Here is a 27,442-nt window from a genome sequence, read left to right on the forward strand (position 1 = left end):
TAGCACACTAAGCCTGCAGCTGCCTAGGCCCCATACCCCTGCAACATGAGGTACAACACAAATGGACCCCCAGGTAAAGGAGCCAGAATTTTCACATCCTCTGGGCTGCAGGTATTAAGGCACTCAGACTTAGAGCTACTCGACAGTGGAACTGTAGTGTATTATGAAAGCAAATTGTGTTGTATGAAAGAATATTTTAAAGTATATAAAAGTATATTATAAGTATATAATAAAACAGTGCTGAACCTATGGTTGACTAATCTATGATAAAGGAGGCAAGGATATACAGTGGAGAAAAGACAGTCTCTTCAATAAGTGGTGCTGGGAAAACTGGACAGATACATGGAAAAGAATGAAATTAGATCACTCCCTAACACCATACACATAAATAAACTCAAAATGCATTAGAGACCTAAATGTAAGACCGGACACTATAAAACTCTTAAAGGAAAACATAGGCAGAACACTCTTTGACATAAATCACAGCAAGATCTTTTTTGATCCACCTCCTAGAATAATGGAAATAAAAACAAAAATAAACAAATGGGACCTAATGAAACTTAAAAGCTTTTGCACAGCAAAGGAAACCATAAACAAGACGAAAAGACAACGCTCAGAATAGGAGAAAATATTTGCAAATGAATCAACGGATAAAGGATTAATCTCCAAAATATATAAACAGCTCATGCAGCTCAATATTAAAGAAACAAACAACCCATTCCAAAAATGGGCAGAAGATCTAAATAGACATTTCTCCAAAGAAGACATACAGATGGCCAAGAAGCACATGAAAAGCTGCTCAACATCACTAATTATTAGAGAAACGCAAATCAAAACTACAATGAGGTATCAACTCACACCAGTTAGAATGGGCATCATCAGAAAATCTACAAACAACAAATGCTGGAGAGGGTGTGGAGAAAAGGGAACCCTCTTGCACTGTTGGTGGGAACGTAAATTGATATAGCCACTATGGAGAACAGTATGGAGGTTCCTTAAAAACTAAAAATAGAATTACCATATGACCCAGCAATCCCACTACTGGGCATATACCCAGAGAAAACCATAATTCAAAAAGACACATGCACCCCAATGTTCATTGCAGCACTATTTACAATAGCCAGGTCATGGAAGCAACCTAAATGCCCATCGACAGACAAATGGATAAAGAAGATGTGGTACATATATACAATGGAATATTACTCAGCCATAAAAAGGAACAAAATTGAGTAATTTGTTGAGACGTGGATGGATCCATAGACTGTCATACAGAGTGAAGTAAGTCAGAAAGAGAAAAACAAATATCGTATATTAACGCATATACGTGGAACCTAGAAAAATGGTACAGATGAACCGGTTTGCAGGGCAGAAGTTGAGACGCAGATGTAGAGGACAAACGTATGGACACCAAGGGAGGAAAGCGGCGGGGGGGTGGGGATGGTGGTGTGCTGAATTGGGTGATTGGGATTGACATGTATACACTGATGTGTATAAAGTTCATGACTAGTAAGAACCTGCTGTATAAAAAGATAAATAAAATACAAAATTTCAAAAAAAACCCCCAAAACTAAAAAAAAAAATAAAAATAAAAAATAAAATAAAATAGTGCTGAAGTAAAAAAAAAGGCAAAGACAAAAAAAAAGAAAGCCAATCTAAAACAAATGGTTATAGGGAGCCTTCCAAAATCTGTTAAGCTGAGCCTTCCATGATCATTTCAATGACGTCAGGAGTGCAGAGGGAAATAACAGGGAAATAACACCCTCTATCAGTTAGAGCTAGTAATGAGGTATGAATACTTTCCCATTTTTTCCAAAGAGAAGACAAAGGCTTATTGAGGTAAGTTAGATAGTAAAGTTAAACGAAAGCGTACTGGAACCCATCCAAACTTATTCTTAGGCTCTCTCTGGAAGCACTGATACCCGTTTGTAACGCGGAACTTGGCAACATTTATTTGCTTTGGGGCTGTCCATTCACATCCCTTTGCCACAGCATGGAACTCTAAAGAAAGTCGCCTCACCAACAGAGGACAAAGGTGAGATGACAGATAACCTGAGGGAAGTTGTTTGTCACTGGAGATGCCAGCAAGGCCTCAGAAAAGAGGAACATTGAAGCCACTCTCCCGGCTGGCTCACGTGGCCTGAACTAGCACGGGCACCGCCCTGCACCACCTAACCCCCACGCCCAGTGTCATCGCTTTGCTCTAAGAGCCAGAGGTGCAAACACATCACTTCAGCCCACGTGTGCCAGGGAAGTGTCTCCGGTTCTAGGGGAAGATCACTGGCTGATGAGTTATCAGGACCCCAGACAGCTTTCAAAATGGAACAAAAGAATCAAGGAAGCATGTATTTCCATTCCAGATTCTTAATCCCATTACAATGAGCTGAAATGAAACCGGAAGAAAAGACCTAAATATCTCCTTGTCTACAGCAACAAACAAACTTGGACATGGAAGGTCTTCAAGAGAGCATTTAGCCCAGTGCCTTCCTGGCATTCTGGGCATTGTGCTAAGTCCCACGGAGAGAAAAATCCCAAGACCTAGCAGGCAGAGAGTGCATCTTCTAAAGAATTTGCAATTTCACTTGTTTTATTCTGAGCAAACTTCTCAGCCCCAAAGGGCTTTAGTAAAATGACAAGTTGGGACCTGCCAAGGTAATACCTAATTGGTCACACCCAAATGCCTTCGCTTCCTACCTTGGAAGTAAAATCTTGCTGTTGCATGACTGAGAAGCCTTGCAGCTCAGGGACACACCTGGGATCCAAGTCATGCAAGCCATGTGCTCTTCTAATAAAACTGACACACAGAGCTGCAGTGCTCACAGGTTTCTTTCTCAGGCCCTCTTGCTGCTGGCAGGGCAATCTTTGATGTTAAAGTCACATCCGTTTCTTTTACCCCAGAGAAGAGATGTGGTGGCTATCCTTTAAGTGGCTGGTCTCAGTCCCCTCATTTTATAGAGCCAACTGTCTGTCATTTGGGCAGTAAAAGTCTTCAGGGAAACGGGGAATTGGCTCTTTCACACTAGCATTTTATGGTACTTCAAAATCAATTACAGATTGAACCCCAAAGTACAGTTTTCTCTGTTTCTGATATGCTTTGCTGGATTCTGCTGAGCTAATTGGAAACATTTCAGTCCTGGAATGTCAGAGGAATGAAGAAAAATGAAGACTACCTGTCGTTCACTCCAACATAAGGAGGACCTTTCAGTAACTGCAATGAGGTTTCATGCACGTCTAATCCCAGGGATCTTTAGAGACTCCGCAGCAGTTTGATACATATGGAGAACAGGAGCTCCAGGTTCTAGTTCTAGCAACATGACCGTGGACAAGCCAGGGTCCACCCTTATGAAATAAAGATGAGGAATTAGCTACCTCAAATGTATTTTTTGATAAAGTTTCCAAGATTCTAGTGAAGCATTGTGTGTTGCAAAAAATAAAGTGGATCAAGAACAGGGAGCAAGGGCTTCCCTGGTGGCGCAGTGGTTGAGAGTCCGCCTGCCGATGCAGGGGACGTGGGTTCGTGCCCTGGTCCAGGAAGATCCCACATGCCGCGGAGCGGCTGGGCCCGTGAGCCATGGCCGCTGAGTCTGCGCGTCAGGAGCCTGTGCTCCGCAACAGGAGAGGCCACAACAGTGAGAGGCCCGCGTACCGCAAAAAAATAAAAATGAAGAACAGGGAGCAAATAATAATATATTTTATGTAAACACAATGCTACATTGAAGCCTCTCAACAGCTGTATGAAGCAGGTTTGAGTGTCCCCTTTTTATAGATGAAAAAATAAGAGACTTGGAAAGATTGAGGAGGTGGCCCATGGTCACATTAAATCAGTAGCAGAGCAAAGATTCAAACCCACGTCTGTCTCCTCCCTGAGTCCACTACACTCCATTGGCCTCCCACGGGGCTCACAAAAAGGTGGTGAGGCTGTGTGTGCATTACTTTCCTTCTTTGGACCTTAAACCTCTTTTACACTCTACCCTGAAGGGACCTAATAGGGTGCTCCTCAAGCATATCAAAGAGCTTGAGCACTCAAAGTGGCAAATCTAGAAGAGATTTCACATTTGAAAACTGTTTTATAAACTGCTTCATGAGCCAGGTTGCACTCTGAAACTTTTATGCTGCGGTAACAAAAATTCCCAAATCTCCAAGCTTACTGCACCTAATGTTTACTCCTCACTCATATTACTAGTCATACACAGATTGACAATGGTTATGCTCCATGATGCCTTTCAGGACCCAAAAAGGAAGGAGAAGCTCCTATCCAGGACATACAGTTTGGTGCCAGAGAAAAAGGACCAATGGTAGACCCACGAGAGAACACTTCAAGCTTCTGCACAGCAGTGAATTATGTTGATCATAAATAACGATTCATTTCATTGACTTAAACAAATCACATAGACAAGCCTGACAGCCAGACATGGAGAGAAATTATCTTCTTATGTGGAGTGGCAGCCAATAATGAGGAACAATATAATTTTTCTTACAGGACTTACGTAACATGACTTACTCTACGCTTTAGTCACAAATTTTTGTTTCTGTCCCTTCCTTGAATAAAATATACTCTCTCTCACTCCAAGAAAGAGACTATAATGTCCACTCCAATCCAATCATAGCAACAGGCTCATTGTCTGAAATTTTATGATATTATCTATATCAGGGCAAGGTGGGGATACTTTTGATCCAGAGACTATGCAGTTAAAACAAGTACCCTGCATCCCCTGTGACACATACGCGACAGTTGAATAAGGGATGAGATAACCACAAAAAATAGCCCCATTAAGAAAGGGGAAGATGAGAGACACACAGCAGTCACTGGACTATAGCAATTCTGAAATATTGCTGGTCAGACTTTGCAAGTGTCATCTTCCTGGGCATGGGGAATATTCCTTGATTAAGCCTTGGGTCTGCTCCCTGGGAGGAGCTGCCTAGACCATTTGCTCCATGGGGTCTTGGCTCCACTCCCTGAAAGGGTCATCCTTTCTCAGATGATTCTGGTCCACATATGAAGACAGTGTTGGAAATGTGCCTTTTGTGGGGCTGCGTAACTTTCTCAACCGGCTTCCTTCTGTAGACGGTTGGGACAGCAAATCTGGTTTTAACCTCACAGTCTATTATAATCAAGGTTGGTGGCTCTTTCCATAGTACAATTCCCCCTAAAACTTAATCGGCTGTTTATCTGCTTGCTTTCAGACAGTACCATGTACAAACAGCCACACCTATAACTCTTTTGGAGTCATACCTTTCTCATAAGGCTTAAATAGAGCAAATGACTGGGGACAATGATGCAATGTTCCATAGGCAGAATAAAAAAGAAAGGTCCAGGGCTTCCCTGGTGGCGCAGTGATTGAGAGTCCGCCTGCCGATGCAGGGACACAGGTTCGTGCCCCGGTCCAGGAAGATCCCACATGCTTGCGTACCGCAAAAAAAAAAAAAAAAAAAAAAGAAAGGTCCAGGCAGTCACATGGGAGATAAAGGCTCTGCAGTCTTTTTGCAGGTCCACAGGAAATTTAGAATAATTATGAAAGCCTGTATATATACAGAGTCAAATTTAGATTCCTCAACACTAGACTGCTTCTTCTTAGGGTGTGTGCCAGCCTGTGGCCCTTTCTCTGATACCTGACGTTGCTCCACTGCCCTGTCTTTGCCCCCTTTGCAGAGTTTACTTCAAGTGCCCTTAATGAGAGGGTGGCTGGCTAAGACTATCTCCCCTACTCAAAGTTTAGTGGGTAAGGGTTATACACCTGAATGGAGGAACTAACCAAATTTCTTTCTGAGAATTTGGTTGGGGACTCAGAGACTCTAGCTAATCTCTGCTGGAGGTTTGAGCAAGGAGGCCATCACTCGGGCTCTGTTATCCTGGGCACAGAGAAGCTGGTAGTCTGGAAAGAGACAGAGATAGAGAGACAGAGAGAGAAAAAAAAGAGGCAGTAATGAAACATACACACTATTGCAATCAGAGAAATCTGTCTGCCCTTGGGAACTATGACACATTCCTTTTCAGAAAGTTCTTCTTTGCCTGAGATATTTGAAGTGAGTTTCTATAGTTTGCAACCAAATAATCATTCAGACCACCCATTAAACTTAACTTCAATTTCCTTCAACAAATCCATCCTGAATTTCTATGAACACGTTACTAAGAAAGAATTTCCAAAGAATAGCAAGATGAATACAACACAATTACAAGACTTAGGGTGTTTAAAAGTTTTTAAGAGAGATAAGTACATCAATACCCACAATGAGGATAATAATAGGATAAAATATCGTGGCAATTTAATAGAAATCATGGTCACATTTGATTAGAAGAATCAAAATTTTTCACAGAAAAGGTGTCAATTGAGATACAGTTATAGGATAGACAAGATTTGAGAGGCAGAGATGACAGCTTCAGTTGGCGTAAACGGCATAAGTAAAGGCCTGGACTTAGTAAATTTGGTGAGGTATTATTTGCCTGGAGCATAGGAAACATATTGGGAAGAGGAGGCAAATACCTGGAAAGGTAGTTTGGGATGTTGTTACAAAGTATATACAAATATTTATCAACTTAATTAGGTAGATAATAGAATCCCACAGAAGGAAATGATGCAATCATTTGGAGATGTGGTCCAGCAGCAATGTGTATGGTAGCTTTGCATGGGAAAGAAACTGTAAAGAGAAAAATTAATAATCTATTAAAAGAAGTGCTAATGTCTTGAATCAGACAGTCTCAGTGTTAGCAGAAAGGAAGTATATATAACTGGAAAGAGTGCAGTTAGAAGCTGGAGGGCCACACATCTGATTGGATATGAACACAGAGAGAAGAGGGATTTGAAGAGGGAAAAGCTTTCAATTCCATCAAAGGAAATAAGGACAAGAATGAGATGTTGAAGGGAAAAGGCATTTGGACTTGATAAATTAAATATGCCAGGACATCCGGGTTGAGATAGATACCTGGTAGGCCATTGAATATCATGAAATCCTAGAATTTTCACCTGAGAGAATGCTGAGAAATCATTCTGTAAAATCCATTTTCTAGGCAAGAAGACTGAGGTCTAGAGTAATTCTTAACGCCTTGCCCCAAAGGACAAAGCGTATAATCTAGGAAATCTGTTGATAGAGATGTAAGGAGTGAACATTCAAGGTTGATAGGTCAAACAAATGTCCAGACTCAGCAAGAAGAGCAAAATGAGGCTATGTGACAACTCTCCATTTGCCAGTCAGTGTGGGAAGTGTGTAAATGCTGGTCATTGGCAACATGGCGCGCCTGCTGTGTGCTAAGTACCCCCCTAAAATTCTGTGCAACGCTTCAAAAGACATGAACAATACAGACACCATGTGCCTGGGGAAGCGTGGGGCTCTAATTGGGAGGGCAGGCCAACTCTGAGAGAGCAGCCCTCACTGAGGGGTTCCAACCCAGTGTGCAAACAGAGAGACCTGAAGCTCTTGGGATTAGTCGAGGAAGAATCACAGGTGTTTCTAATCCAAAACACAGACAAAAGGAGAGAATTTATTATGTCTTAATAACAAAACCAAGATTTATAATCTTATAAATTCTACCAAGGATCTTATTGTCAGAAGTTGGAACTGACTTGCTTTCTTCATTCAGGATGGTTAGATTCTGTTTACTGAATCTACATTCAGGAAAGTTGGTGGTATTAAATATGCTCTGGGAATACCTACAAATTTTCAAATTAAAAAGCAGGAATCAGTACAATAAATACCATACGTTATCTGGGATCTTTAGGTTTTAGGGGCTGCTAAACTATTTTAATAAGGAATTGTATTTTCAAGGCAGAAATAGAAAAAGGAGCATTAATTATAATTAAATTTTATTCATATCTATGCATATGTTATTTTAAAATAAATTTAAAATTTATTCCTTTGGGAGATTTGGGTCTGGCATATGATTGGTTGAAATATATATTTATTTTTGAAGTCTTAAATTACAAATGAAAACTATTTTGAGTGATGCAGTAGTAGCAGCATCCTTGGAAGATTTGGGACAATTCCTAGAATAACATTCAACGTTTCCCTCTAGTCTCCTCTGACCCTCATCATATTCTAAAGGACTAAAGAAGATGAGAGATAGATTAAAAAAATAAAATTCTCAGCAGTGGCCATGTAGGCAGTCTTCCTGCCTGTTGGTGATTATTTGGACCTATTTATACGCAAACGAAGAAGGGCCCTCTGTCCACTTTAATTTGGAAATCTTGCTTTGACAGCTGGGATTTCGCCTTCTTTATCAGGCAGTAAGTTCTTATGCCCAAGATTTCAGCTACGAGAAGGAACTTGCCTTCTCCCTCAAAGGTTCACATCGGAAGGCACGAGGGAAAACATCTCATACAGCATCACCGCTGTTAGGCAGCGTGTGGGAAGCCAAGTTTTGTCTCAGGGACAAAGCTTTTCAAGGCGCCCACCTTTTTAAGAGACACACAGATGGTGCTACTTAAGACCTGAATAGGGCATTCTTTGCATTCCACAGTGCATTTCTTTCAGAAGCAGCGTTTCCAATCCTGCAGGTTATCAGAATGTCAAAAATGTTTAGGCCAGAAACACCTACATAAACTCTTACACAAAAAGAAAAACACACACAGCACAGTTTTTCGATCAAATACATTTTAAGGCAATTTCCTTTTTTTCTGATACTAATGACATTTTCCGAATGGGGAAAAAAAGCCATCTGACAAAGGTTAGTGTCAAAATGTCAAGGTAGGCCTGCCCAACAGAGGATCTCCACCGTGAAACATCGTTATTGTCTTGCAGAAAGATTTGTGGCTGCTAGAGAATAACATGCAACATCTCCAAGGTCATCTGGGGGAAAAGCTAAGAGAATGATTTTTTTTCTACCGGCAGAAAAGAAATCACATTGACATATGCCCCAAAAGCAGTCAATTCAGTTTACGGAGAGGTAACAAAGAATGTGGTGGTTGGATTTTGGCTGTAGAACACAGATGCTGTTCTCCTTCCACTTAGCATATTAATGAGTGGCTCACAAATTTGACAACATTAATAAAATAAAAACATGTTTTTAAAATACGTTGTATTATAAGTTTAAAAAAAATGGTTTTGAAGCCAGTAAACTGGAATTTAAATTCTAGCTTAGACATATACCTGATAATAGGATGTTGAGGAATTTACATCTGTGAACATCAGATCCTTTATTGAAGTATCAATATCTACAGGGCCTGTCAAACACACACCAAATTCAGGAACTGGGCCAGAAATTGATTTAATGGAAAGAAGGTAGCTCACAGAATCAGCTGAGGGTCTGGAGTCCCATGTTTGGGAACCAAAAGAAAGCAAGGGAGACTGGGTGTGTGAGTCCAAGCCAGTGGGGATTGCCTGGTTAGAGCCCTGTCCGGGCTAGACCCCTGAGCACCGGTCGCTAGATGCTGCCACTACAGTAACTGTCCACCTGTCCCTGCTTCTTTGGTGTAGAAGCTAAATTCCTGCCAGAGGCCTCTGATTGGTCGCACTTTAGATCACACGCCTCAGGCCAGCTTCTGGAGTTCTGGGAGAAGAAACATCTGATCTTCCCGGCTACCTCTGGAAGAGGCCTAGCCTAGCCTTCCAACAAGAATCATACAAAGAGAATTTCTGAAACACGAACACAAAACATCCTTTTTGTAGAACTGTTTAAACAAAATAATAAGATTCATCTAAATTTCATATTATATTGCTCAGCCCAATCTGTTTTAATAGGAAGGGAAGAAAAAAGTATTGATAGAGTTCTGGCTGTGTTGTCAAGAACGATTATACTTAGAAGCCCAGTTGAAGGGAATGATATCTACATACACCGTTATACATAATTTATGTATACACATACACACAAACACAAATTGAAAGAGAGATGCTGAGGTTTAACAAAGTTAAGCAACTGCCCCATGATTAAAAGAAGTGAAAACTGGGGAATTCCCTGGTGGTCCAGTGGTTAGGACTCTGCGCTTCCACTGCAGGGGGCATGGGTTTGATCCCTGGTTGGGGAACTAAGATCCCACATGCTGTGCAGCATAGCCAAAAAAAAAAAACTTAAAAAAAAAGTGAAAACTGAGAAGTCAAATCTATTAGGACCCTTCACCGACACTCTGCAGGTCAGTAACAACACAGTACTTGGCACACTGTTTGCTAGAAGAATTCATTATTGGATTATGATCAGATGACTTTGTTCATTTGTATCACTTTATATTTAAGTAGCAGTTAATTCTAAGAAATCAGGAAAATTGTACAAATGAAACATCTGGAGTTCTTCTCTTCCAGCTGAGTGGTGTGAACCACGGTGGCTGCCAGCAACTTATATTCACTGACCACCTACTCTGACCACCTATGATTTGACCACCTACCCAAATCATAACTGAATGCTCTGAGCAACAGAATGAGATCTTAAGGCACTTTCCAAACCCCAAACGGTAAAACACAAACCCAACTCTTTTACAACTTAGCTGTGAAAATAAACCATAACCACCAGAAAAGCCAAATGAAAGTGCAAGAGTGGAGAATAAATTATCAAATAAAATGAGAATGTAGAGAATTCCACATGAGACAGACAGCAAGTTCCACGAGGTTCCAGGAAGGTGAGACCTCTGTGGGTGGCAAGCATGGGAAAGGACTTACAAAGGAAGTAAAACTGGAACTGGGGTTTGAAGGAAGGATGGAATGTGGGTGAGTCTGTAGAAGACAGGGAGAACATTTCAGCTGGAGTGACACTGTGACCGAAAGCGGGGAGCCAGAGATCCATGCAGCTGTTCAAAGGACCTTAAGTAGCACTGGGTTGGCTTGAGTGAAGGGCTGAGGACAGTCTTGAGCAGCAACTGCATAATCCAAAGCCAGGGAAAGATGACAGGCCTTGGAATGTGTGGCATTTTCATGATCGTCAGGGTTGATGGCCCAGGCAAGCCCAGGTTTCTGTGAGCATGAGAACTGAGGCAGCATGGCAGGCACACCCAGGCCTTCCACCTGAAAAACTGATCTTCAAACGTGAAAGTGCAGCCCAGCTGCTGGAAGGCTGCCATCAGGGCTGGATCACCCAGACCTGTGACAGACACACAGTCAGCCTCCTGTCACACGCAGCTCCAGGAGCCTGGCATGTCACTGAGGGCAGGATGTGCACTTGTCACAAGCATGAGTAGTAGAGGTAAAAATGGAAAGAGAGTTACGTGGAAAGATACTCCATCTGGGAGGGCAGGCCAAGGATGGTACAATAACCTGTAAGTGGATCAAGGGGTGTCACGAAGATTTGGAGGAAGAACCATATTCCAAGTAGGTGGGGGGCGGCTGAGCTGGAGGGGAAAAGCAGGGATGCACAAAACACCTCGTGGGACCAGAGGCCCACCTGGGCGAAGCCTGATTATTCACTTTAGAAAGAAATTCTCCTGAGCATTTAACAGAAGGTCCATTTCAAAGTTTAACCTTACAAAAAGACTCTGCCGTTTGCAAGTTTTTTCATTTTTAATTATTCTTTAATTTATACCAACAATATATTTGATTAAATTTTCCCATTAACATTAAACTAATCTATTGTTACACACATGGCTTCTACATGTGTATACAATTATAAAAATCTCTTTAGTGGTAACATTTTTGCTTGAAATTTTGAATATGCATCTATTGCATGTGTGAACAAATAGCATTTACATACATGCAACTGTAAAAATCTAATGAATTAAGAACAATGTAATGTCATTTGCAATTAGAAGGAAAAAACACAATACCCTTTATTTGCATAAACTAGTTAAGAGTGAATGTTATTCTGAACTGCTGAAGTTGGGGAACTTTCCATTCTTGCATTGGTTGAACAAGACAATATTTCTCCATATTTTAATAGATTTCTCACATACAGACAGTGTTGCTTTTAAAACAAAGACTTTTGGGGGAGAAAAAAGGACTTAGAATGTAAATAAGGAGGGGAACATTAACCACAGGACATTTGCTATACTTAAACACACAAGAACAGACAAAACATACCTCCCTGAGACTGATCACATGAAGATATTTAAGTTTTAGTTCTGTGGGTTTTTTGGTGGTTGCTTAACAACAGTATATGAATCATGACTTGCAGAAAGCTGAAGTTTCTCTTTTATTTGGGAAAAGTGCTTTAAAATTCCTATGGGGAATTTAAATCTTCATATTGCCAAGTATAACCCAAACTTTCCCAGACTTCTACAGCCTATGGCTACAAATGGGGACCCACTGATATGAATGTTCAGTGTTGCTGGCTCATCACCCCATGTGTATAACTGGGGCTGGCCTTAGAGCCCTCCCCCTCCCAATCTCCTCATGCTCTGTCCCCAGGTTATCTCCCACAAGGTCACAGGGACAAATCCACACACCGTAGATGCTTGCTGCCTCAAGCTTACTTGAGTGGCCATTTCAAACGTGCCAACAACTCCATGAAAAACAGTTTTCCTGCCTGCATGCCATCTCCTTGGGCCACTGAGGCCTATAAAACCATCAGGATGCCAAATTGCACTGGCTTCCCTTGAACTTTCATAGTGCTGAAAGTGAAATGAAAGAAAGCCATTCTCCCCAGTTCTGGACCCCCAGTTAGGACTGTTTGAAGGTCCAAGCTTCATAAAGTCTTTGGTGAAAAGGTTCCTCTTGGCCTCTGCCTGTGGAAAGCTCAAACATTAGTCTCTGTGATCCAAATAGGAGACAAATACAAACCTCTCCATCTCCTGTTTCTACCCCAGGGACCTGCACTCAAAACTTACTCCCGAGGGCACCATTCCCCGCTGTGTACATCAATTCATGCTGGAGGTTTACAGATCATCAGTTTTGCAGGCATAGTCAGACTTTCTTTCCCAGTTTAGGTGTAGCCAAAATGCCCTTGCTACTTGAGAATGCATGTATCTTAGTAACTAAGCCTTAACTATTTTCAAAGTATGCACACAATTTACAACAGAGTAGAAACAAATGTGCTTGCAGCCTATGATATTCCCCACCCTGGGATATGTGCATGTCATCTATGCTGAGAACAGCAGCCCATCCAGGGACCCAATGACAGAAACTTCACAAGGTCTAGGACAGCAGTTTGAGAGCTCTGTCCTCTGAACAGCCTTGAGAATGACTCGGGAAACCCAGTCCTCACACCTGGTCACTGCTTGTTTGGAATCCTGGGCAATAGGCCTGAAGAGTGGATCTTTTTAATGTTAGTAGATTAGGTATTTTTAGGTTGCTCCCAGTACTAAAATTCGATCATTTTGTTAGTCTAGAGGCTTTTCATAAAGCTCTACCCACCTTTCAACCCTTTTCTGCAGAGGATCAAAATGCTTTCTCCAGAAAGGGTTAAAAACAGAGTCGCACAAAGGTAAAGCATTAATAAACAGAAACCTTGCCAAGCATAAAGCTAGTAAAGTAGCTGGTATCTAAGGGACAATCACTTCTTTTAACATGAACAACAAGGTCCTGCCAGAAATTCAGCATCCGCATTTTTGTGGTCTCCTTGCTCATAGATTATTATCTTTGGATGCTCTTTGGGTGGGTGGTCCCTTGTGCATAATGGACACTGTTGATTCTGCAGTAGGGCTTGACTTAAAATAACCACAGGTTTGGTATTTTCTAGTACTTACTGCAGATTTCCTTTCCTAAACACCTCCCTGTTTTACTTAAGCTCCAAAAGGAAGTTTAGAGTCCTACTGGTAAATCTCCTCCCTTTTTAGCAGGAAATTGCTGGTTAGCCATTTGAAGAGAATTAAAGCAAAATATCAAATGGTTTTAAAGGCAGCAGGGTACTTATACCTCATTCTCTCAGTTGCAAAGAGCAGAAAAATTCTGGACTTTTTCTGGACCATGAGAAGGATTTTTGATACTGATCTGAGTAAACTAAGATCACTTTCCAGTCTCCTGAATGTTAAAGTGGACCAAGCTTGGCTGTAGAACAAAATCACCATAAACTTTTCTATCTTACATGTACTGTCAAGGTATCAGATAACTGAATTGTGAATGAGAGGTGGTTGCCTCACTCTAAAACAGGGGTTTGCAAACTGCAGCCCAAACTGGCCCAGATTGAGGCTGCCACCTGCTTTCATAAATAAAGTTTTATTGGAATACAGCTATGCCCATTTGTTTAGAAATTGTCTGCAGCTAACTTCACACTCAACCAGAGTTGAACAGTTTTGACAGAGGCTATAAGTCACACAAAGTCTAAAATATTTCCTGAATGTCCCTTTACAGAAAAGGTTTGCAGATCCCTGTTTAAAACAATTCCATTTGGGGGGTTACCAAAACCTCAAAGGCTGCAGTTTTGAGAACTCTAACCTCAGAATAACATTTAGTTGTATTTACTGCATTTAGGACAGTGTCACCCAAGCTGAGTTTCCTGAAATACTTGCTAGTAGAATGTTACTAGATTTAACAAAAGAAAAAGAGAATTGTGGTCAAAAAAATTTGGCAAATGCTAGAATAAGCCAAGTGAAACAGATTTCTTTTTAGTAGCCCTTTTCAGGTCATTTAATGTGCTGATATATATGGCAAGTCTACAAAAAAGGGTTAGATGATACAGAATTTCTAAAGTCACTTGGTCTTAGAAAACCTTCCTTTCCATGGGGCATCTCATAGAGTTAATGTTCAAGAACATACTGTGGGAAAAATGACTTGTTCAGAGCTGCCGAGTCGGATAATAGTGTATCAGATCACACCACTTGTGTGTCTTCAAGAATGCTTAACTTTAAGAAGAATAAGTTGGCTGACAGGAGAAAAGTAAGTACCACAGGTTACACAAATTACTCTGGATTCACATATAATTTAACTCTTTTAGTAGCAGCGCCTCTCTCAGAATGCATTAGAGACAATATTATTGATGATATCGCTATGACGACAGAGCAGAAAAGAACTCCCTGCACAAAACTTTCAGTCAATGCAGCAAAATTCTCAGGTCCTTTCTTCACCTCTAAAATATTAAAAACGCAAAAAAGTCTATGGAACAAGTGTTCAAATCTTAGTCCCCAGTGAATTCTGACCAGCCAGCAGTTAGTATGGGAAGGTTCTGTTGGCATCAAGAGGTGGAGGAAAGCCTTATGTGTCCTTTGGGGGATGTTGCCAGAAACAATGGAAAAGTTCCTGAATATCGGGAAATGTTTTCTCAAGATCAAGAGATGTACTGGTATGTGGGAGAGATTCCAAAGCACCTCTATTGCCCGAAACATTTCAAATTTGACTGCTGGCCGCCAGTGCCAATTTTGCAGAAGGGCAATTTCAGTACAGCGGCACACAGGGTCCTAGGCTGCATAAGTAACACAGGACCAGTGAAACTGTCATTTTGTTTCCAAAGGCAGGATTTTCTTTTCCTTTTTTTTTTAAGGCAGCAAACATATTTTTAAAAATTTCTACTGACATTGTCAACTATTTGCCTAACTAAGGATGTTCTTGATAATAAGCCAGGTATTTGTTCACAGTAGTCAAGCAGGACTTGAAAACCAAAACAGGGACTCTGCAGTCCAAGGATTTGGCAGCTGTGAGTGACCTCCATTTCGGAGAGCACGGGAAAGCTGTCTGCTAGCTTGCAGGAAGACAGCTTTCATCTGGTGGATAGATCTGCAGTCCTCTAGGTTAGAGAGGATAAGCCACCCTTACTCAGTGCAGGGTAAGGAGTAGAGTGGTTACATGGCAAGGCAGACCAAAACTGATCTGAAATTGTAAGCTTTCCCAGCACCACACCTTGTGAACATTCAAAAACATGCACAGGAGACAGGCCCCGCTCAGGGATCCTTTGTCTAAAGACTTTATCATGGCGCTTATTATATAATAGTCTCCGGCTGGCTGCTAGAAGGAACCTTCCCAATGATTGGCACCATGAGCCTTTCCAGAATCAACAAACTCTATAACTCAACACTTCAAAAACCAACAAAAGGGATTGTTTGGGAAGAACCAAAATAATCACATCAACAAACGATTCTTAGCCAGATTCATTATTAATATTAATTGTACTAATGACCTCTAATTTTTAAATTTGAAACAGACCACTATTGATACTGCATTTGTTACCTCAGCAATCCTAATAGTAACTTATAAAGTGAGAGTGATTAAACATTTCACACAAGAGGAAACAGAGGCTCAGAGACTGGTTGTTTTGCCTTAGGCCATGTATGCTTCAAATCCAAGTTTGTCTGCTCCAAGACCTAAAATCTGTTGCATGCATTTTATGTACTGAATCTTATTTAGGTCCAAGTTCCTCCCCAATAAGAACACCCTACTGCTCAGAAGCTCACAATCAAATACTTGCTGATGAGAACATTCATTTAGCAAATATTTACCAAGGGCCTGTTCTATGTCAGGCAATGTGCTCGGTGTTGGGGATACAGCATTGAACACAGGGCCAAACATCCCTGGAGCCTTCAATCGTGGGGAGGGACAGATGCTTAAAAATAAGTTATTATTATATTATATTACATTATATATTAGAAGGTACAAAGTTTTGTGGAGGAAATAAGGCAGGGATGAGGGACAGGGGATGCCAGAAGGATACAGTGTCAAATAAGGTAGTCAAGGAAGGCCCTCAGAGAAGCTACCATTTGAGCAAAGATCTGCAGGAGGTGAGGAAACCAGCACAGGGGATATCTAGGGGAAGAGAGATCCAGGCAGTGGGAACAGCAAGGGCAAAGGCCCTGAGATAGAAGCTGGTTAACGTATTTGCTCCAGAACAAGGAAGGCCAAGTGGCTGGAGATGAGAAAGAGCTGCAGGCAAAGTGATGAGCAAGGCAATCAGTTTCCTTTTCGGCTGCCCTGCACCTGTGCTCAACTCCGTTCTCTTTCGCCACCTCTCTCTTCAGTTAAGGTAAATAAACTTCCACTCTTCTAAGGTACCCTGTCTATCTGCTGGCAATACAGTTAATATTTTACTTTTTCTCATGTACCTTTTATTTTTATTTTTTCTGCCCTGGTTCCACTAGCCAGTGGACATCTTGACCAGTGTGCCTGGTGTTCTGACAGCCCACATACAAAAAATTCCAAGAATTTTATCATTGATTTTCCTCTCTCTCTTCTCTCTCTCTCTTTCTGGTAACTCTTAAGACTCAATCATCTGACTTTTTGTATTTGTGTAGGGATTCAGTATTTAAATTTTGTAGCAAGTCCTTGGCTTTGTCAAAAAGAGATTAATTTTCCCTGGTTTTCCTTGGCTAACAGCCCTCTTCCTCCTTACATGTCAGTGCTTTCTTTCTTTTTTCTTTCTTTTCTTCTTCCAGAAAGCAGTGAGATGTAGGGAGAGGGGCTCTACCAAACAAGAAAACTAGTCTCTTCTTGACAAAGCCATGGGACTTCTCCAGAATTCAAGTACCCAATCCTTCTGTCTAACTTCGCCCACCTCAGAAATGCAAAGTTTCTTTTTTATTTAACCTTCTAAATTTCAGCTGATTACTATTTTCACAGTTATGATCTGACCGTCAAACATAAGCTTCTGAAATTAGCACATGAAAAAAAATAATAATCTCCTTTGGCAGCAGCAGTTTTCCTTGCCCTGCCCATATCCTCCAGAACATCCAGCTAACTTCCAACTGCCCATATCTGCATCTCTGTGCCTGAGGGCACCCTCTCCAGGAAATGCAGGAGGCACTCACTCACATGCAGACACAGGGCAGGCAGGAGTTTTCAGGGAATTCATTCCCCCAGAAGAAGCCCCCCACCCATGACTCTCAGGAGTTGGTGTATAAATACTTCAGCTCCATTGCCCCTCAGTGGAGATTAATTGAGGTGTGGGTTTTACAGCATTTCCCTGTAGGATTAAACTCCATTCACTCACCAAGGTAGATGGGTTGGTTAATACCTTACCCGTAACTGGCCTCTTCCTTTCCAGGTATCAATTCCTCACTCCCTTATGGTATTTCCCATAACTTCCAAATTACTTGCCCTTGAAAAATTACTTGAATTTTTCTTTTTTTATTTTGTTGGTAAGTGAACATTAAAAAAGTTTTTTATTTTATATTGGAGTATAGTTGATTAACAATGTTGTGCTAGTTTCAGGTGTACAGCAAAGTGATTCAGATATACCTATACGTGTATGTATTCTTTTTCAAAATTTTTTCCCATTTAGGTTATTACAGAGTATTGAGCAGAGTTCCCTGTGCTATGCAGTAGGTCCTTGTTGGTTATCTATTTTAAATATAGCAGTGTGTATATGTCAACCCCAAATTCCCAATCTACACCCCCCACCCCTCCCCCCTGGAAACCATAAGTTCGTTCTCTAAATCTGATTTGCGCTTGAATCCTCATCTCAGGTCTTACTCCGGATGAATCCAGACTAAGCCATTTTCCCATTAATATTTAGATTATACAAAGTCATATATTACTTGAATGAAGACACTTTTCATTGTTGGGGGAGGTATCTACTCCTTTTCATTATCTAAGCTATTTGTCCCCCAAATAAGCGACTGAAACCTAACCATAAAAATGAGTGAATCAGAATAAACAAATGTGCTTGAAACTAGGTATGCCACATCTACTTAGGAGATGGTCAGAATGTATGTATGTATGTAATTCAGAATGTAATGTATGTACATTATGTATGTAATGTATGTAATGTATGTATGTATGTAATTCAGAATGTAATGTATGTACATTATGTATGTAATGTATGTATGTATGTAATTCAGAATGTGTGCTCTTAAAAATGCTGGAAAGTAGAGCATTTTTTAAAAAGTTGAATGATCACAGTAGAAAGACAAAGCTATATAGAGCAAAATACTGAAGACAGAACGATTTGGAACAGATGGACCTGGGTGCCTTGCCTGGGTCCACTCCTTTCCAGATGGGTCACTCTGGGCAAATTATCTAATTTTCTGAGCAACTTGGGAAAACTACATTTTCTTATCCAATGAATAAGTCAGAAAATGTAAGTAAAGTGCCTGATACAGGCCTTAGTGTAGTAAGTGCTCAGTAAATTTAGATTTCCTGAAAAGTCAGGCAGGTATCACCCAGGCAGGCAAAGATTCCTAAGTCATTTCCCCATTCACGCCACAACCACAACTTTCCCGACGTCACACAAGTAGCTAATGATGCTTACTGGTTCTAATCTGTGGTTACTCTGGCACTGGATATGCCAGAAGTAATTCACATTCCTTATGGTAGTACAGAAGTGCTACCATAGCTAAGGTAAAACATTTTATTATTCCAAAAGTAATTTACAGCTATGTGTCTCTGGTTCTGTCACTTATTCCCTACTTTGAACTCATTCAAGATCTTTGAAACTGGCCAACATTTGTAGGCATTTTGTGTTGCAGCTGGAGGACATGGCCTCCATTGGAAATGAACTGAGATAAATTGGCAAGTAGTCTTTAATGCCTACATTCTCTGGCAGTTGACTGGATCCTGCTATGTACTCTTCCATCATGGGTTAACCCGTGTATGGCTTCTACTTTAACTTTTCTACCTATAGTGTCATTTCTAAGTAATTTGTTCCCCTCTCAGTTTAATTTGATAGACAATTCTAGTATTTGGAAGAAAAAAAAATTCAAAGGGGATTGATATACTTAAAATCAACCAGGATTATGTGATGACTGAGGTCATTTCGTACAATGAAAATTTTGATCTGGTTTTAGCTTTGAGCTTGAAAATGTCAGATACCAAAACTATAAGCTGCTTAGGAAAAGGCTGGATGAGAAATCATGCTACTTATTTCTCAGATACTTTCTGTGAATTTCAAACCTTAGACATTGAAATTACGTGGAGCTTTCATATTGGAAATTAGAAAGTATCATGATAAGGGGCCTTGGCCGAGTGATTTATACATTTGTGTTTTTTGGAACTAACCATTATTGGCTCTGGCATTCTTTGTCGATGGGGACTGGGTTTAGCCTTCTTTTTGTATGGCTATCATTAGCATGAGGGCGCATGCCCAGCACACAAGGGTCTGCATGCTGAGGTGCCTCTGCCCTCAAGCCCCAACCCACACAATGAGTTGCTTCCTTTATCCTTCAAGAGGGTCCAGAGTAACAAGTCAGGCTTGCTTTCTTATCACTTGTACTGTCTTGAAAATCCTCTTCTAAAATACATTTTATTCTTAGGCATTTACAAGTAAATACATTCTGCCCTCTGACCCTCAGCTAGAATTCTTCCTAAGGACCCTGAACATTGTGTGAATGTATTAGTTTGCCACGGTTGACATAACAAAATACCACAGACTGGGGGACTTAAACAATAGGAATTTATTTTCTCACAGTTCTGGAGGCTGGAAGTCTAAATCAAGGTGCCAAAGGGCTGGTTTCATTCTGAGCCCTGTTATATATGTAAGTGTATTTATTTATTCATTATTTTTTAAAAATTTAACATTGCTTTCACTTAGAAAGTCCCGCTTTTCATGAGCACTGCAGCATATACAGAGCAGGCTGTATTGGTATCAGTGTGCGGGTTCTACCTGGAGTCATTTGGATTCCCCTACCTGTCTCAACTACTTCCAGAACTCAGTAAGGGCTGCTGGTTGCAACTGGCAGGACTTTGAGATGCTTATTCTATTTTAGTGTTTACTTGTGAAATGCTGAGGTTTTTAAAAAGAAACTCATTAACTCCCTCTGAGACCTAGCCTCTCATCTCTGGCTGGTTTCTCTTATAGTTGGCCTCAGTAGAAGAGTCAGCTCAGGAAACGGAGATGAAATGTGTTGAGCTCCTCTGAAAACGGATATCAGTGAATCCTTGTACATTTAAGCTTCGTTAAAAATACATGAACAAATCAATTTGCCAAATAGATGACTGACTGACATGGTCTAAAGTTTGCTTAATGGGTTACATTCTGTTGTGTTTCTGTAAAGAGATTTCCCAAATCTAGTTGCCTATAAAGTACTTTTTACTGAATTCTTTGTACAGATATTAGGTCAGGTTTATCTAAGCTCATCTGTCGATTAAGCCATTCATCCAACAATCTTAGAATGCTCTCCAAACTCTAAAAATTATGGGTCTAATCTGGGGATTGCTACACATATTGGAAGGAGGTTCTGGAAAAAGGTAGGAGAGTCTCAGATGCTGGAAAGATGTTATAAGTTTTAAGGATATTGTCCATATATTATTTTAACATGAATTTTATTAAAATCATAATTTGAATTCTGAGCACAACTGAACTTAATTTGTAAATGTAAAAGTGAATTATTTTGTCTGAAATAATCTCGATTCATATTTTTCAGATCATAGTAAGAACTTTCTATTTTTAGAAGCTAAGCCAATATAAATTTAAGCCAATGTACATTTAAGCCAATGTAAAGCATTTAAATCTTTTTATAAAAAAGATAATATATTATTGTTGAATGGCAACACTGTAGAAAGGTATAAAATAATAAATAACTAGTCTCTTTTTCTTGTTGCCTTCCTCACCACAATTCCAACTTAAATCATCTCAATTTCCTGCTCCAGAGGAAATCACTGGTGATGATTTCTATTATGCCACATCAGATATGTCCTATGCATATATATTTGTTTTACAGCTGGAATCCTACTCAGTATAGCGTGCTATGACTTGCTTTATAAGCACACTTATAAATGTATTTATATATGCTTGCAACCTTATTTATTGGCTAAATCCCTAGATGTGTCAAATGAGATTCACATTTAAAATTTTGGGAACCAGTACCAAATTGACCTCTATACAGCACTATACACCTATTAGAAAGGCTAAAATCCAAAAAAACACTTGGCTGGTTAGGATGTAGAGCCACAGAAATTCTAATTCATTTCTGGAGGGAATGCAAAATGGTACAGCCATTTTGGAAGACAATTTGGCAGTTTCTTACAAAACTAAACATAGTCTTACCACGTGATACAATTGTGTTCCTAGGCATTTACCAAAGTAGTTTGAAAACTTACAAATGTATGTCCGGACAAAAACCCCCATGTGACTGTTTATAGCATCTTTGATTTTTAATTGGCCACAACCAGAAGCAACTAAGACATCTCTTAATAGGTAAATGGATAAAATGTGGTACAAAAGATAAAAATAAATGAGTTAACAGCCACAAAAAGACATGGATAACTCTTAAATGCATATTTCTAAGTGAAAGGGGCCAGTCTGAAATCATACATATTGTATGATTCCAAGTACATGACATTCTGGAAAAGGCAAAACTTCTGAAGAATATAAAAATACAAAGAATACAAAAGAATTACAAATAATTTATGTAGACTTTCTATCAAGAAGGTGGGACTCCCAACATTGTGTGGGCTGCCCACAGTGACTTCTTTCCAAAGAGGACAGTATGGGGCTTCCCTGGTGGTGCAGTGGTTGAGAGTCCGCCTGCCGATGCAGGGTTCGTGCCCCAGTCCGGGAAGATACCACATGCCGCAGAGCGGCTCGGCCCGTGAACCATGGCCGCTGAGCCTGCGCGTCAGGAGCCTGTGCTCCGCAACGGGAGAGGCCACAGCAGTGAGAGGCACGCGTACCGCAAAAAAAAAAAAAAAAAAAAAAAAAGAGGACAGTATGGAAATGGAATGAAAAAGAGTGATTTTACAGTGGAGTAATGTTGACAGGTCAACACTGATAGTGACAAGCTATGTTCCTAGTATATACCCTTGATATGATATGTTGAAAATGGCACTTTATCTCTGTGGTCTTCCTCCCAATACCAGTCTGATCATAAGAGAAACATCAGACGAATTCCCTTTGAGGGACATTCTACAAAATACCTGACTGGTACTCTTCAAAATTCTTAAAGCCACCAAGAGCAAGGAAAGCCTGAGAAACTGTCACATCCAAGAGAAGCCTAAAGAGACATGATGACTAAATGTAATGTGATCTCCTGGATGGGATGCTGGAACAGAAAAATGACATGAGGTAAAAACTAAGGAAATCTGAACGAAGTTTGGATCTTAAGTACTAATATTAGTTCATTAATTGTAACAAATATACCATAATATCATAAGTTGGGGAAACTGGGTGTGCGGGTATATAAGAACTCTGCACTATCATCATAACTTTACTGTAAATCTAAAACTGTTTTAAAATAAAAAGCTTATTTTAAAATGTACAGAAATTTATAATGCTGCCAACATTTAGGAAAGTTTCTATTTCCCCAGGTCTTCTGCAACATAGACTGTCATTATTTTTTGTCTTTCCCAACTTGATAGGTTAAAAAATGTTATTTCATTGACTTACTTTTTAAGCCTTTAAGTATGAATAAAATTGAGCATCATGTATTTTTCGGTCATTTTTAGTTATTTATTTTTAATTTTTTTTGATAAACTTCCTATTCATTTTCTTAGCCTATTTCACTATCTAGTTGGTATTTTCTTCTTCTTGGTTTGTGGATACACCTTGTATATCAAGGAGATTATTCTATTTGTTACATATAAAAAAACAACTATTTTCCTTAGTGTAACATTTGTCTTCTGACATAATGTTACAACTTATGAGGACTTGACTGACTGACACCACCTTTCCTTCTCTCTCCTACCCCACCAACCCTCCCACCTGACTTTTATCACTACTTTTAGTTCAAAATTGGTTAACCTTATAACTTAAAATAGTATACTAGTTCCTTTATTCTTTGTCCTATCAATATGGAGAGTAGCTTTTGACTTTATAAGATAAAAATTTTATTATCCACACTCTTCCTTTCAGTTCACCTACTGTTTCAATTCCAAAAATATATGTATTTACACACATTCTATAATCATGGCTAAATTTTAAATTTATAAATCTGTTTACATTTTTATGACTACATAAATACTGTTCTCTGAAGATCTGTGAATCACTATGATTTCATTACCTTTCTTATACCTTTCTTGAGTTTCTAATTGCCTTGACTATCCATTTTGTTTTTCCTTTTTTGTGTTCTGCTTTTTCTTTTGCATAATTTGCAATAAGTATGTCTTTAAATTCAACCAAATTTCTGAGAGGAAGGAGTTGAGCAGCTAGCCTAAAACATTTCCTCCCTTTCCAGTGGGACGTGCCTACTTGAAGGAAAGAAAGCCAATGATCTGGCCTGAGGCCTGTCCACTGGACCTATGTGTAAGTAGAATAATGAGATTTCCTAAGAGGAAAATACCTAATCTATAGAATGCCCTTTGTAAGATATCTCTGGCCAAAGTATTACCTGTAGCAAATACACAGAGAATCTAAAGATTTTGAAAGATGCCACATAAATGAATCAACTCTCTGGAGAATAGGATGAAGCTGTTTCATAACTTAAACATTCTCTGCTATGTGAATAAGCCCACAGACCTCACTTAGAGACTCCATTTATTATTCTGGGCCAGATGTGTGTGCCCAATGTCAAAAGGAAGGACCCAGGGAACCATGATTACCCATATCCTTAAAATTGTTAGTAAAGCTTGATACTAACTGAAATCTCTGATTTGTGCGAGTTTGATTGAAAATCCAATCCTGTGTGTTACCTCAATATACATCCACTTAAATCTTCCAAATATTCTTTGACTATAACTCCCCTCTCCCATATACTCATTTCCTTTCCAGGTGTTTCTGTCCTACTAAAAAACATAATAAATTTGCTCCTGTCCTGCCATAAAGAAGGCTATTTCACCAAAAGATGAATCTCCATAATATTGATTTAGTAAGTAACCAGTTTGTCAAATTTACCAAATTTATCTAATTCACCTTATTTTCAAAAACATTTTAAAATGTTATTTTTATTTACTGTATTGAATATTATGTTCACCTCTCGAATAGTCAAGAATAGTCTATATAATTTAAAATATATTTATTATGAAAAAGAATATGCCAGAATTCAAGGGAATTGAAGCACTTAATTAATTTTCAGTAAGTTGAACATTACTTAAAATAATGCTATAATATTCACGTATATAATCATATAGGGAAAATATTAATATTTATCAAAACAAGTCATTAACAAATTGGAATATTTGGTTAATTCAGTGAATTTTGAACATTGATCCCTTGGTGAAGTAGTTTACAAGAAATTGATACTTAGCAAAACAGTCATTAAGTATATTGATTAGCTACAATTCTGGATATTTGCTTTGCCCTTAGTTGTGTTTTTAGTTTAGTTTAGTTTAGTTTTGTATTGTTTTGTGGTATGCGGGCCTCTCACCGCTGTGGCCTCTCCCGTTGCGGAGCACAGGCTCCGGACGCGCAGGCCCAGCAGCCATGGCCCATGGGCCCAGCTGCTCCACGGCACGTGGGATCCTCCTGGACCGGGGCACAAACCCGCGTCCCCCGCATCGGCAGGCAGACTCTCAACCACTGCGCCGCCAGGGAAGCCCTTGCCCTTAGTTTTATAATTAATATTGTGGAAGTCTCATGGTGAAATGCCATTTCTTATTAATGAACTTGCATTTGGCACTTGGGAATTTTAGAAATAAATGCAAATGCTAAAAGTTCATAGCATATTGCAAATAGTTATTGTTTCCAATATTATAGAAGTTAACTGTATAATTCATAACTACAACTTAAACTTTATATATTTAAATTTTTTTTTTAAATTCTAAATTTGAACTATACATGGGTCCATTACCCATTCAACAACTCATTTGAGCCTACAACTCTACCACAAAGCAATAGCTATGAGTTATTCTTAGGTTAAAAATGAGAAAATTGATATTAGTAAGTTTGAACGATTTGCCCAAAGCTCTTATAGTTAGTGGCAGAAGTGGAATTTCAACCTGCATCCTCTGCATCTATGTCTAGCTCTCTGGAGAATTTCTCATGATTCATGTGCCTTTACATTATTTATTCTAAGTAACAATATTACACTAAAACATTTGCTATAATTTATTTTAATCAAGAATTTTAAATTTTACTTATTGTGGAAGCATTATACTTATACAAATTCTATAAAACTTATGCATATAAATAATAATAAAATAAACTCATATGTCCTCATAACAGAATAAAATTATATATACTCTTCTATTGCATTCCTTTAACGTCCCCTAACCAATATCCTGACTTTGAGTTAATAATTCTTATTTTTAAATTATATTTTACCATTTGTTTAGTGTTACTATTTTCCAAGTTTATATGAATATATTCATACTGTATTCTTCTATATATATAGGTGCTTTTTATGTAAGTGTAAGCTTTTGAGATTTACCCATGTTAATACCTGTGGCTTATTCCTTTTCACTGCTATATAGTTTTCTTTGAAATACCATATTTTGTGTTTATATTTTTTTACTGTAAATGTATACTCAGTTGTTTCTGGTTTGGGATTTAAAAATAATTATCTGTTTGCTTGCTTGTTTTTCTACTATGAACTGTGAAGATTCTTATCCATGTGGTGGGGTGTACACGTATAAGAGTTTCTCTAAAATTTCTAGAGTGACATTTGGAGAATATGCTCAGAGTTCTTATAAAGATCACAGCATTTATGAATGTGACTAAATGAATCCTTATATTAGGTATATATGAACAGGAACTAGATGAGAAGAAGCAGCATTACTGTTTGAACAAATATTTCATTTGATTTTTCTGCACTCATCAGTGATAACTGACAATAACAACTAAGAATGAATGTGACAGTAATATAGAGATAGTGCGTATACATTAATGCATGTGTGCAAGTCTTTTTTTACTAGTATTTATGCTTCTTCATCTTTTCTTCATGAAGAAGGCCCTTCTGTGATTTCTTGTAATTTTTCCAGTATCCTGAAATCACTGAAAATAAAACCTACATTCCAAATTTTACTTTTAATAACAAAAATGTGAGCAAACTTCTTTCCCACTAACAAATGTATATTTTTAGTTAATTTTTAAAAAATGGAATGAATAGGGAACTATTCTGCCAAGGCCATTAAAAATTGAAGCTTGTGGCTATTTCTGTCATGGAAGAGTAATGACCAGTATAAACTCATCCCACTTGAGAAATGAATAATTTTCAAATTTCATTTTATTTCCAATGGAATCTCTGGTCCATCAATACATACTTACATGTTTCTTGGTTCACATAATTTCTATAATTGAAAGAAAGAGATCCAAATATATATTCTGTTTACAGAATTATCTTCTACCATGGTGGGTTTTTGTACTGTAATGTTCTAGTACCAAGAGCACTTTTCAACAGATTGGTCTGTGAAATAAATCATAAACACACATACAATGGTCCCAAACAAAATAATGCAGCAAACTCATGACAGCTGGCCGTCTGGATGCTATCAAAATCCCAAATGTATGCTATGAGATGTCCAAAGGCAGTGAAAATCCCATGAAGTAGAAAAATTATGAATTACTACAAATATATGCTATCTAGGGGCTTCCCTGATGGTCCAGTGGTTAAGAATCCACCTTCCAATGCAGGGGACGTGGGTTCAATCCCTGGTCGGGGAACTAAGATCCCACATGCCGTGGGACAACTAAGCCTGCACGCCCAAACTACTGAGCCTGCATGCTCTAGAGCCCGTGTGCTACAACTTGAGAGCTCGCGTGCCACAACGAAAGATCCTGTGTGCCACAACTAAGACCCAATGCAGCCAAATAAATAAATATTAATATATATATATGTTATCTGTAATACTTCTTTACAAAAAGATATTTCAATATTTATGCATACTGATTATTTTAGGAGTACAAACATGACAAGAATAATTGTCT

This window comes from Aethalodelphis obliquidens, unplaced genomic scaffold (assembly GCF_003676395.1).
Source record: "Aethalodelphis obliquidens isolate GAN/ISIS:26980383/991018 unplaced genomic scaffold, ASM367639v1 scaffold2, whole genome shotgun sequence".
Taxonomy (NCBI): domain Eukaryota; kingdom Metazoa; phylum Chordata; class Mammalia; order Artiodactyla; family Delphinidae; genus Aethalodelphis; species Aethalodelphis obliquidens.